Source organism: Myotis lucifugus, unplaced genomic scaffold, assembly GCF_000147115.1.
Source record: "Myotis lucifugus unplaced genomic scaffold, Myoluc2.0 scaffold_291, whole genome shotgun sequence".
In the NCBI taxonomy this organism is placed as follows: domain Eukaryota; kingdom Metazoa; phylum Chordata; class Mammalia; order Chiroptera; family Vespertilionidae; genus Myotis; species Myotis lucifugus.
In genome coordinates, this window is record NW_005871339.1 from 1,204,444 (window position 1) to 1,216,951 (window position 12,508).

The 12,508-nt window shown below is 49.7% G+C and overlaps 1 pseudogene; it reads right to left on the minus strand.

Annotated features, from left to right (window-relative positions):
• Positions 1-12,230: 12,230 nt before the first annotated feature.
• On the minus strand, positions 12,231-12,302 carry LOC111828179 (annotated as a pseudogene).
• Positions 12,303-12,508: the final 206 nt, after the last annotated feature.

The window sequence follows — 12,508 nt, forward strand, 5'->3', positions numbered from 1 at the left end:
GTAGCCGTCTCCTACCCACCTGGAGGAGGCCCTCCCAACCCCCCGCCCCTTGGATGAGCGCCGGCCCCATGACCCCTGCCGTGAGCCTGCCCCGCCTGCCATCCTAAGCAAGTCCGTGTTCTCTTTTCTTTTAGACTCATTTTAAAACGTTCCATTCCTGGCTAACCCCCAAACTCAAGCCAGAGACACTGGTCATTGTGCCGGGCAGGGCAGGACTGTTGGGGTTGCCGAGTTCTCCCCCCCCCCCTACACAGCAGCGGCAGCCTGTGCGGGCCACAAGCACAGCCTGACCCACATTTGGTCTGGTGGCTGCCTCAGGACCTCAGCCAGGCACAGACACCTGCTCTTGGGGTCACAAACAGCAAGCCCCCCACCCAGCTCCACGGGTGCTCCCCGGTATTCCCTCGCTGCCCCCTCAGGACTGAGCATGAACCAGTCAGCCTCTGTGCAGGCAGCAGGAAGCTGAGGGACTGGAGGGGCAGGGGGGAGGGTGTGGTGCTCAGATGTGACCAGGGTGATCCACACCCCTCCCTACCTCTCAGCAAGGAAAGTTCATTAGGGAGAGAAGCCCTTGCAGGTCCCGGGCTGCACTACTCAGCAGGTAGCTGGCCGCTGTGGGAAGCCTGCAGGGAGGAGGACAGCAGGGAGAAGGGAGGGGCCCGCTGGCGCCAGCTAATCTACAGGCCCTGAAGGCCAGAACTCCCAATGCAATGCCCAGCACGCAGGAGGAGGTCATTTTAGTCTGGCCAATGTGCACAGGACCCAGACCTCATATCTGGAGGGACGAAGGCAGATGGGGGAGGGGTGCGTCTTTGCAACCCAGGTGGCTGCCCTGTTGAATTTCCCCAGAAGTGAACAGCAGGTCCCACGTGATGACACCCACAGTCTCTATGCCAGTGCTCCTCCCCACCCCCACAGCCAGCTCACTCCTCTGGACTGGGCCTGCCCATGGTGCAGTGAGGCCCATAACACATGAGGAGCACTGGGGCCTGGGTTGTCTTCTGTCCAGAGACTAGTGAGTGCTCAGCAGACCCAACAGGGCTGTGTGAGGGCTACTGGGCCTCCTAGTGTGTGGCTGCCTGTCCAAGCCCCCACTCTCCCCTCCCCCTCCCCCCAGGAACCCAGCCATGGACCCTGTGCATGAGTGGCCACCTGCTGCTCCAGCCTTGGGCTGTCTCCAGGCCTTCAAAAGGGCTTCTAAGTGGGGCCTGGAGTGGCTCCTAAGGAGACCTGAAGAGAGAGCACATCCCCCAGCTGGAGCACTCCCCTCATGCTCCCCTCAATCTGTGCTGGCTCCTCCACACAGGTCTCCACAGGTGTGTGGGAGGCCAACCCCGCAGGCCCTGCTCAGCCAACTGAAGGGACAAAGCAAAGGGCCTCTATCTGCCTTTCCCTCTCCTTGCCTGTGGATAGGACCCGCCTGAGGGATCTGGCCCCTGGGCTTGGGGACCAACTGGGGGATGGGCCAGACCAGCAGTGCAGCCCCTAGGGGAGCAACAGGGGGCTGCTATGAGAAAGGGGAGGGGAAAGCAAGACGACCGGCACAGGGTCCTGAGCAGGTAGGTCACTGACCCTCATGAGGGCTGTGAGAAGGACCCTGCCCACAGGAGCAGGGTGATGGGCTGACGATCTGGCCTTGGAACAGGACGGGTCGTGCCCACAAGCACAGGCGTGCACAGTGCCCAGCGAGCCGTCTTTCCATGACCTCCTGCCCCTGCAATGAGGACCCGAGGACCCATGGCTTCCTCCCTCCAGCCCCTCCCCTGGTGGCTTCTCTCTGGCATGTGTGGAGTCAGATAAAATTCTGGTTGGACCACGCCTTTCTCCAACCCCCTGGCTGACTGAGGCTGCCATGCCAGGCAGGGCTTCTAGAAGTTTCCTGGCCATACAAGGCCCAGGGTTCCTACTGGAGCTGTGTCCCTGGGGGCTGAAGGTGGAGGGGCCTCGATCACCACTGCTCCCAGAAGAGCCGGCCAGGGCTACAGGGCGTGGCAAGGCCTGGGTGACAGCGCCTCACGGGCCCTGTAACCTGGAGGCAGCTCTCCAAGGGAAGAGTGGGTGGCCCTGCTGTCTGGAGCAGCCACAGGAGCCAGGGTGTTGGCTTCAGGAGGCTCCAGGGCGCTGCTGATGGTGTAATCGCCAAACCCTGAGACGTACAGAAACCGATGTTTAGAGGTGAGCGTCGCTTTGGCGAATGGATCCTGTGTTTTAGTCACTGTAGCTTTAAGTGTTTCTTTATGCTTAATAATGTATTCCTCAGACATGTGAGGGTGGGGGTCGCTGCTGCAAGGGTCATGGAGGGAGCAAGACCTGGTCCCTGGGTGGACCCATGGTATGGAGGGATGGCCCAGCAGTACTGACCCCCAGCATCCCCACCCATGGGCTCCAGTCACACCTGCTCACAGGGTGCTCAGGGTCTGTGTGCAGGGCCACGGAGACCCTGTCCCCTCTCGAAGGAGCTGAGAGAGGCTCTGCTGTTGTACTGTGTGCAGCAGCACTCAGCCCCACCCTGGCCCACCCAGCCCTGCTTCCCCCTACCCTGAAGAGGTGCCCCCAACTCACCACCTCCTGGCACCCCTTCCGGAGTACCCCCCATGCCTCCAGTACCCATTCCTTCCTGGACAACCTTCCTGGGATGGGTATTGCGAGGGACCAACCCTCCAGTCAGGGCTTCTCATTCTAAAGGTGACCAAGGAGGACCAGAGCCTCCAGAGAGGAGTAGGACCTCCTGCGCTCAGAGCCCACCTGGACAGGCCAACCCCCGGGCCACCCACTGCTCTGTGGGTGGGAAAGAATGCTTTCTCCTGACAGCTACTGAGTTTGGACTGTCTATGAACAGCATTGTAGAGACAACAGCTGGCTCTGATGTGGGGAAGGAGTCGAGACCAACCAGTCAATAAAAGGTTTGAGAATTCAAATGATTGTTTATAAACAGTTTACCTGGATAAGGCAATAAAGCAGAATAAACTACTCTCCACTGCATAGTGAGACTTTTTTACATCTGGGTAGCTATTTCTTTAATTACATAATGTACCAGGCTTATTCATCTTTTAATTAATTTTTTTATTTTGAAATAATTATAGATCCATATGGAGTTGTAATAAATAACAGAGAGCCCATGTCCCCTTTCCCCTGTTTTCCCAAATGGTGGCATCTTGCAAAGTTACACAGCAAAATCATAGCCAGGAATTCCAGCCTTGACTTTAAAGGGGAAAAGGAACCCCTTCTAAGGAGAAAACGCACCTGCAGATGTCCTCTCTGGACTTGAAGAAATAGGTGTGAGTCAGCCCACCCATTCAGTGCAGCCCACCAGGCTTCTGGCGGCCTGCTCCTGCCTACAGCAGGTCAGCCAAGTGGGTAGCCTTCCCCCAGGAGGGACCGTGGGTCTCCCCAGCGCTGGACCAGCCTTCCCAAGGTGGGCCTTGGCTGGCAGCCATAGGCCAGGCACTGGTTCTAGCCAATGGTACTGTGTGGGGCTGGCACAGCAGTCAGACCTGTCATCGTGGGCTTGGCTCCTCTGACCCGTCATGCCCCTACCCCCCACGGTCATCAAGGCTCCTCTTGCCAAAGCCACAGGTGCCCTGCACAGCCTGCCTCATGGAGTGACCTGGGCAGGTGCTGGCTGGAACCAAGGTCAGGAGCTCAGAGTGGGCTGCTTTTGTGCAGAAAAGCAGAACCGGCGAGGGGCATACCAGCAACAACATGACAAGGAAGTGTGCGGGTGAGGGGCTGAAAAGCGCAGCCCGGGAACGTGCACAACATGGTGCTCATACCACAGAAAGCAGAATTCGAGTTGAAGAGTGAAATGGGTAAGGGAATGCACCTTATGTGAGTGAAACATGCATATGCCTGGGGATGTGAGAATGAAGTCTGTGGGATGAGAGGAGGGCACGGCCACACAGCCACAGATTGCAGAGAAACTGGGCAAATGCCATAGATTGCAGAGAAAATGCAAAATGAGGGTGGAAAAGACAAATCACAAAAATAGATACAGAGGCAGAGCAGCATTAAACAGACTGTCAAACTATAGCAGGAAGGCTGGGGAGGGTGGGTGGGGGGGGGGTAAGAGATCAACCAATGTACTTGTATGCATACATATAAGCATAACCAATGGACACAAGACACTGGGGGGTAAGCGAGGCTGGGGGAAGGTCAAGGGGGAAAAAAGGAGACAAATGTACTACTCTTTGTAATATTTTAAGCAATAAAAAATTTTTTTAAAAAAGACAAATCCTACTGTTTGTGATTTGACTTGAATTTTTAAATAAAATGCACTGTGTACACATTTTTTTCCAAAATCCCATGAAAAAGTTTAAAGGACCCCCAAACCAGCTGCAAGTCAAAGCTCAAAACAATTTGAAAAAAAGAAAAATCGCTTAGGCCACATTCTCTGAACTTAACTCTATATAAAACAAAATATTAATGAAACAAAAATATGTAAGAGAGCCTAACTAGTTGAAAATGTTAATTATTCTTCCCAATGAGTCCTGGGTCAAAGAGGAAATCCAAATTGACATGTTTCTCTTTATAGACTCAGGACAAACACACGTCACAAACATCTGTGGGACCCGGCCGGAGGGCCTTGGAGGAGAATTCACTGTGCAATGATTTTTGTATTATTTCTTAGTTTTATTATTTAAAATTAAAGAAACATAACTGAAACGAGCAGAAAAGGAGCAATTCACAAAAGAAAGCAAACCAATGAAATGATGAGAATAGCAGAAATGAATTCCTCTCATTGGAAAGCAAATAAACTTGATTTTTTTTTAAAATCCAAAAGATCGTTCTGTAACAGGGCATAGGGTATTTTTAAAAACCTCACATTTAATTCACTAACTAACCAAGAATTAAAAATAAAAATATACTAACAAAACTCAGAGTCTAAAATATTAGTAGTTTTATATTCAAGCACGTGACGGGCAGCAGCCGTCCCAGTTCCCCTTCCATGGGCCTCCCCGACAGGAGTGTAGCAGATGCGAGGGCCGGCCAGGCCTGCAACATCGTGTCCCTGGACATCAGCAATAGAGCCCACAGAGAGAAAAACACCCGGTGCTGACACACACAAAAGAAAACATGGAAACCAGCTGAGAGCTGGAATGGAAACTGCACATCGCCAGAATTCCTTAGTCCCCCTCTCCCCAGGGCCCCCCTTGAAAAGCCCTTTGCCTACCCGGAGATGTTAAGATGGGCTTTAAGATCTTCTCAGGTGACTGGGAATTAAATAAACCTCTTTCCCTTTTCATCAGCACCTATCTCGCGAGTCTGGCTTTGGTGGCAGGCAGTTCCGGTTTCAGTTCCTCAAAAACAAAACAAAACAAAAAACTATGGTATGGCAAGCACTCCGGGAAACTTGACCAAGAAATACAATAAAACGAATGGCACAGTTAGGACAGAAAGCACTACCTACCGTGTGGGGCTGTGACGGCTGGGAGACAGGACAGCTCACCCACCCGTGGAAAGGAAGACAAGTAAGTACTAACGTGCCTGCGCAGACGACAGGGGCAGAGGACAAGCCTGCGGCTGCCCCAGGGGTCCAGGCTGCACCCCATCTCTCGTCCCCACAGCACCCATCACCCTCAGAGCTGGAGCCTTGTGCTCAGCCCTGGGCTGTGAAAACTCAGCCCTCACTCCGAAGATGTCAATGCTGCCCCGTCTGCCTCTTCACTCAGCGCTGCTCCACTCCGGAGCTCAGGGGGATCTTTTTGTTTTTTGAAATTTGGCAAATAAAAGTCAAAGTTCGTTTCTCAGACTCAGATAAATAGGCAAGGACATTCCAACAAGAACCCGCCCTTCACATCTCACTTCTTTGAGGCACTAGTGGGGAGAAGGGGCAAGGACCACTGGCTGTCACTCTCAGAGAGGCCAGGGAGCCAGGCCTCACTTGGCCTTGTGGAGCACAAAGGGTCTCAGGATGGTGGGAGGCACCCTTCCCCAGGGGGAGCCCCAAACCAGGGGAGACACTGCCCTGGGCGGGGAGGGGATCTCTGAGAATGAACTCTGAGAACACTGACAGATGTGGAGGAGCCTGGGAACTGGGAGGATGGGGAAGTGGGGCTGGAGGGTCTGTATTATGCACTGACCACTTGTGGCCATTTCTAGAGCATCTGAGTGCATCAACCTGGGGGTGGAGAGAGACAGACCCCATTGTGCAGGAGGGATGCAGGGGGTCTTTGGTCTGGGGGTCTCTCTCCTTGGGGCAGAGAGAGGGGACTCTGTGGGAGAAGTCACGGGGAGACCTGTGTGGCCACAGGGGTGCCCCAGCTCAGAGCACACCTAACTCTACACCCCCACCCCCAACACACACACCTCAAAGCTCCAGGGCACTGTGTCAAATGTGACTGGGCCCTGGCTACTTCACCCCCTCCATGTTATGGGGGACCCAGGCAGCAGCCTCACCCCATGGCCTCTCCCTGGCTCCCAGCCTCTTGCTCTCTCAGAACCCCCTGGCTCATTCCTCTCTTCTAAAGCATTTCCACAAGCTGGGGCTGGACTCCCAGGAGATGAGGGAGGGAGATGGGGGGTGGGCTCCATGCTCTATGCCTGTCCCAGGCCTTTCACCCACTTATAGCAGTGCAGGCTTCTAAAACATGATTTATTGAAGTGCAAGTCACATGCAATAAATCACACCCATTCTATGTGGTTCAATGCTTTCTTACAACTCACAACCCTTCACTTCCACATGTACCCAGGCACAGACAGTTTCTGTCCTCCCAGAGCCCCCAGCCACCCCGAACCTCAGCCCCTTCCCAGCTACCTGCACCCCAGCACCCAGCTACTTGCTGGGGACAGTTCTGCAGGCAGGGGGACTCAGCAGTGCTTCCTGGACTCACCAGGAAATCCTTCCTTCATGATTCTGAGAGGTCTCCATGATATGGTCTATCCTTCATTCCTTAATGACATTTGGTCTGTTGCCAGTGTTAGCAATCCTATCTAATAAAAGCCTAATATGCTAAGTGTCTGGTTGTCCAGTTGGCCATTCAACCAATCAAAGCATAATATGCTAATGATATGCTAAGGCTGCTCAACCGCTAGCTATAATGTGCACTGACCACCAGAGGGCAGATGCTCCAACTGATAGATTAGCTTGCTGTTGGGGAACAGCTGATCAGGACTGAGCGAGATGGGCCAGACATGCCCTAGAGCCCTCCGGCGTTTCCTCCCTGGCTGGCCAACCTCCTGCATCCTTCCCTAGCCCCGATCATGCACCAGTGGGGTCCCTCGGTGTGGCCTGTGCCCGCTGGCAATCCAGGACCCCTGGGGGATGTTGGAGAGCCAGTTTAGGCCTGATAGTGGAATGACTGGCCGCTATTATGCACACTGACCACCAAGGGGCAGATGCTCAATGCAGGAGCTACCCCTTAGTAGTGCGCTTCTACAGGGGGAGTGCCGTTTAGCCAGAAGCCGGGCTTACAGCTGGCGAGTTCAGTGGTGGTGGCAGGAGCCTCTCCCGCCTCCGCAGCAGTCAGACATCTCCTGAGGGCTCCCAGACTGCAAGAGGGCACAGGCCAGGCTGAGGAGCGCCCCCCACCCCAAGTGCGCAAATTTCATGCACTGGGCCTATAGTTATAAATAAAAAAATGCTACATACACCTATGCACAGGTTTTTGTGTGAGTGTAAGTTCTTCTTGAGTAGATGCATGTTTCACTTTGCAAAATGCTGCACAAATATTTTCCAAGGTGGTTGCTCCATTGCACATTCCACATCCTGGTCAACAATCAGTATTGTCAGCTTTTTTAGTGTTAGCCTTTTCTAGTGGGAGTGATGTGCTCCCTCCTTCTTTGATGACAAATGATCGTCATACTGAGCCTATTTTCATGTGCTTATTAGTCATTTGTGTATCTTTGTCCTGAGTCTATTCAAAACTTTTGCATAGCATAAATGTTGGGCACTGATTTGTAAAGGTTATTTATGTATATTGGATGCAAGTCCTGTATCAGAGGCTTAGAATATGAATATTTTCTCCTAGGTGTGGCTTATCTTATTGTTTGCTTCATGGTATCCTTTGAAGAGCTGAAGGATTTAAATTTGATGAAGTGCAGTCTATCTATTTTTCCTTTCATTGCAGCCTGTATCCCGATTAACATTTGCCTGCTGGAAGGTTGGGGAAATTTTCTCCTATGTTTTCATCCATAACAGCATATCCAATGGACTCTTCTGCAATGGTGGGAATGCTCCATACCTGTGCTGTCCAACCTGGTGGCCTCTAGCCACATGTGAGCTAGAAATTGAATTTTTAACTTCATTTCAATGTAAATACCATATGTGGCGAATGGCTACCGCAATGGGCAACACAGGTCTAGACAGTTTATAGATTTCATTTTTAAATTTAGGTCCAACACCCATTTCAGAATAGTGTTTGTGAGCGACCTGTGCATTCCCAATTGTTCCTGCACTATATGATCTAAAGACTGTCCTTCCCCAGCTGAATCACATCCACACCTCTGTTGAAATCTGTTGTCCTTGTACATGTGAGTCTATGCTTGGACTCTGTTCTTTCCCTTTGATTGTCTGTGTATGAGCCCTCCCGCTCTACTCCTTTCTCAAAATTGTTTTGACTATTGAATGACCCTTACATTTCCACATACATTTTGAACCAGCTTCTCAGTTTCTACAAAATAAAAAGCCTGTTGAGATTTTGATTGGATTGCATTGAATCTTTAGGTCAATTTGGGGAGAATTTTACCTTAATAATGAGCCTATAGATCCAGGAACATGGCATATCTCCCTGTTTCTTTAGCTCCTCTTTAATTTCTCTCACCAATGTTTTATGGTTTTCAGTGTAAGAACATCCACATCTTTCATTAAATGAATTCTTAGATATTTTATGTTTTTTAAAAGTATGTTTTTATTGATTTCAGAGAGGAAGGTAGAGGGAGAGAGAGAAACATCAATCATGAGAATCATTGATCGGCAGCCTCCTCATTGCCCCCTATTGGGGATCAAGCCCGCAACCTGGGCATGTGCCCTTGACCAGAATTGAACCCAGGACCCTTCAGTCCACAGGCCGATGTTCTAGTCCATCCACTGAGCTAAACCAGCTAGGGCGATATTTTATGCTTTTAATGTTACTGTAAATGGTGTTTTAAATTTTTTGTTTACCAATTATTTGTTGCTGTTTATAAAAACACAGTTGATTTTTTAAAATATATTTTATTGATTTTTTACAGAGAGGAGGGAGAGGCATAGAGAGTTAGAAACATTGATGAGAGAGAAACATCAATCAGCTGCCTCCTGCACACCTCCTACTGGGGATGTGCCGCAACCAAGGTACATGCCCTTGACCGGAATTGAACCTGGGACCTTTCAGTCCGCAGGCTGACGCTCCATCCACTGAGCCAAACTGGTTAGGGCTACACAGTTGATTTATTTATTTATTTATTTATTTATTTATTTATTTATTTTTTATTTTATTATTTTTTATTTTATTTATTTATTTATTTTTTATTTTTTTAAAAAAATATATTTATTTATTGATTTCAGAGAGGAAGGGAGAGGGAGAGAGAGATAGAAACACCAATGATGAGAGAGAATCATGGATCAGCTGCCTCCTGCACACCCCCTACTGGGGATCAAGCCCGCAACCCAGGCATGTGCCCTTGACCGGAATCGAACCTGGGACCCTTCAGTCCGCAGGCTGATGCTCTATCCACTGAGCCAAGCCGGCTAGGGCCACAGTTGATTTTTGTATATAAACTTTGTATTCTATAAACTTGCTAAATTTACTAAATAATTCAGCTATTTTTTTGATAGATTTTTTAAGTATTTCCTGCACTAACAATTACGGCATCTGTGAGTAGAGACTTTCGTCTCTTCCTTTTCAATTGTTATACCTTCTATTTCTTTTTCTTGCCTTATCACATTGGCTCTCACAGAGCCAACATCTTTATTTTGTTCCCAGCCTAAGAGACAAAGCATCTATAGTCTTTTGCAACTAAGAATAACATTATGTGTACATTTTGAAAAATAGCTCGTTTGCTACCAGCATCCACTGCCAATGACTTGAGGACTGGATGAAAACCCCTTCCTACCCCCAGAGGCTTCATGTAGCCAGAAGGCCACTGCACACGGGAACAAAGGCTAGGAAGTCAACACTTCTGCAGGGTGGGAGGATTCTTATTTCTCTGTTCTGGAAATCAAAGCCAGGCAGGTCAGGCTTCAGAAATGGCCAAATTCAAACTCCATCTTGCAGAAGTCCTTCTGCCACTGGTTATTTGAATGTCTTTCAAGCACTTTCCTATTGTTCTTTGCTATCATCATCATCATCATTATCATCATTTTAGACAACTTCACTGTGATTCCCAAGAGGTTTAAATGACCCCTTTCTCTCATTAGATGGGCTATTCAACCATCGATTTGTAACAGTGGACTGTTGGGAGATTTGGGGGAGGAGCCAGTGTAAATGGCCTGAAGTCCACCCCGGGCCATGCTGCTGCTGGGCCAGGGGGGTGTCAACAGAGGCTGGTGTTTGCCAGGAGAGAGGGAACAGACACTGTAAGGATGCTGTAGTCAGGCTCTGCTCTGGGTCAGGGAAGGGAGTGGAGGCAAGGGACAGGCCAGGTGGGAGGACTGGCTTCATGCTGAAGGTCCTGCTCCCATGCCAGGTAAAGAGGCCGAGGGTGACACTGAGCTCAGGGGCTTGCTCGCTGGGAGGATCAGTGACTCACTCAGCCACCACCTGGCCGCAGGAGTTTCAGAGTGGGGTGGGAGGGCCAGCGGGCCCCTTGCCCAACTTTTGAAAGTTCTCTTGTACCCCCCAGGTCTCTCTTGAGGGTTCCCTCAGGCCTGGTGACTTGAGCATGGGGTCAGGACGGTCAGGACGGTATCCTGTGGGCAAAAAAAGGGATCACATACTAAATCTGACAGTTCTGGAGAGGCCTTCCTGGTGGCCTTACAAACTCAGAGACCTGAAGTAAACACATTTAGTGGTTCTCAACCTTCTGGCCCTTTAAATACAATTCTTCATGTTGTGACCCAACCATAAAATTATTTTCGTTACTACTTCATAACTGTAATGTTGCTACTGTTATGAACCGTAATGTAAATGTCTGATATGCAGGATGGTCTTAGGCAACCCCCGCCAAAGGGGTTGCGACCCACAGGTTGAGAACCGCTGCTGATAAGATGGTCTGAAATTAAACCTTCCTAACTAGCCTGGCTGGCATGGCTCAGTGGTTGAGCATTGGCCTATGAACCAGAAGGTCACTGGTTCAATTCCCGGGTCAGAGCACATGCCCATGTTGCAGGCACAATCCCCAGTAGGGGGCGTGTAGGAGGCAGTTAATCAATGCTTCTCTCTCATTGATGTTTCTATCTCTTACTCGCTCCTGTCCTCTCTAAAATCAATCAAAAATATTAAAAACAAAACAAAACAAAACAAAAAACTTCATAACTCAAAGTGAGTCATGGTGGTAGTCATATCCTAGGCTGCTGTCTTCCTTGGCAAAGGTCAGTCTTACCTAACTGAACCTGTCTATAGTCTTTTTTCTAATCTATGATACTGTTGGAACATCAGAGTAATTACCTTTTTTCCAGACCCCTGAGGGCACAGCCTCCCCCCAGAACCACAGGACCCCTCATTGCTATCTTGTTCTCCCACATTCCATCTCCATGTGCTGTAAATGTTAATTATTAACTGTCCTATACCCACCAATCTATGTGTCTATCATTTTACTTTTTATCCAATCTCAGACATTTCCCCGCTTTGCTTTCTTCCGCCTCTCTAATCCATCAGCAATTTCACACAATCCTCCTTACGCCTTCTCCTTTGAGTCTGATGTATAAAATAAGTGGTAAAACTGCCGTTTGGGGGAGCATTTTTTCAATCTACTGAGATTTTTGCTTCCCAGCGATTGTCATCAGCTTGGCTCAAACAAACTCATAAAACGTCTCTACAGGTTTGGATGTTTCTTACCTGAACACCTTTGAAGTTCTCTATGCTCTTTGTGCACCTAAGATAACACACCTGTGGAATGTCTGAGTAAACATCTTTTCCAGACCCTTCAGGGCACAACTGCCACCAGAGCAGGAAGCACAGAGCCTCGCATTGTTACCTGGTTCCCCAATTACCATCTCTCTGTGCTGTAAATGTTAGTTACTAATTATCCTGCACCCACCAACGTAAAAGAAGTATGTGTGTCTTCATTTTACTTTTTATCTAATCCCAGGGATTTCACTGCTTTGCTTTCTCCTGCATCCCTAATCTACCAGCAGTAAATTTTACTAACCCTCCTTATGTTTCCTTCTTTGAGTCTAATCTATATATATACTACACTTGATCTTAGCCAAAAGGCCGAGAAGCGATAATCTATATATGTGCCGAGAAGCGATAATCTATATATATAAAAAGCCAGCGACCAGAACGCTGGAATGACCAGAACGACCAGCCGCTATGACACCCACTTCGATCAGCGAACCAGCCCGATCAATCGGGGGGGGATTGGGCCAGCTGGTCAACCTTCTGTGGCCCCTCCCCCCAGCTGCCCCACTCCTGATCAGCCTCTCCCACCC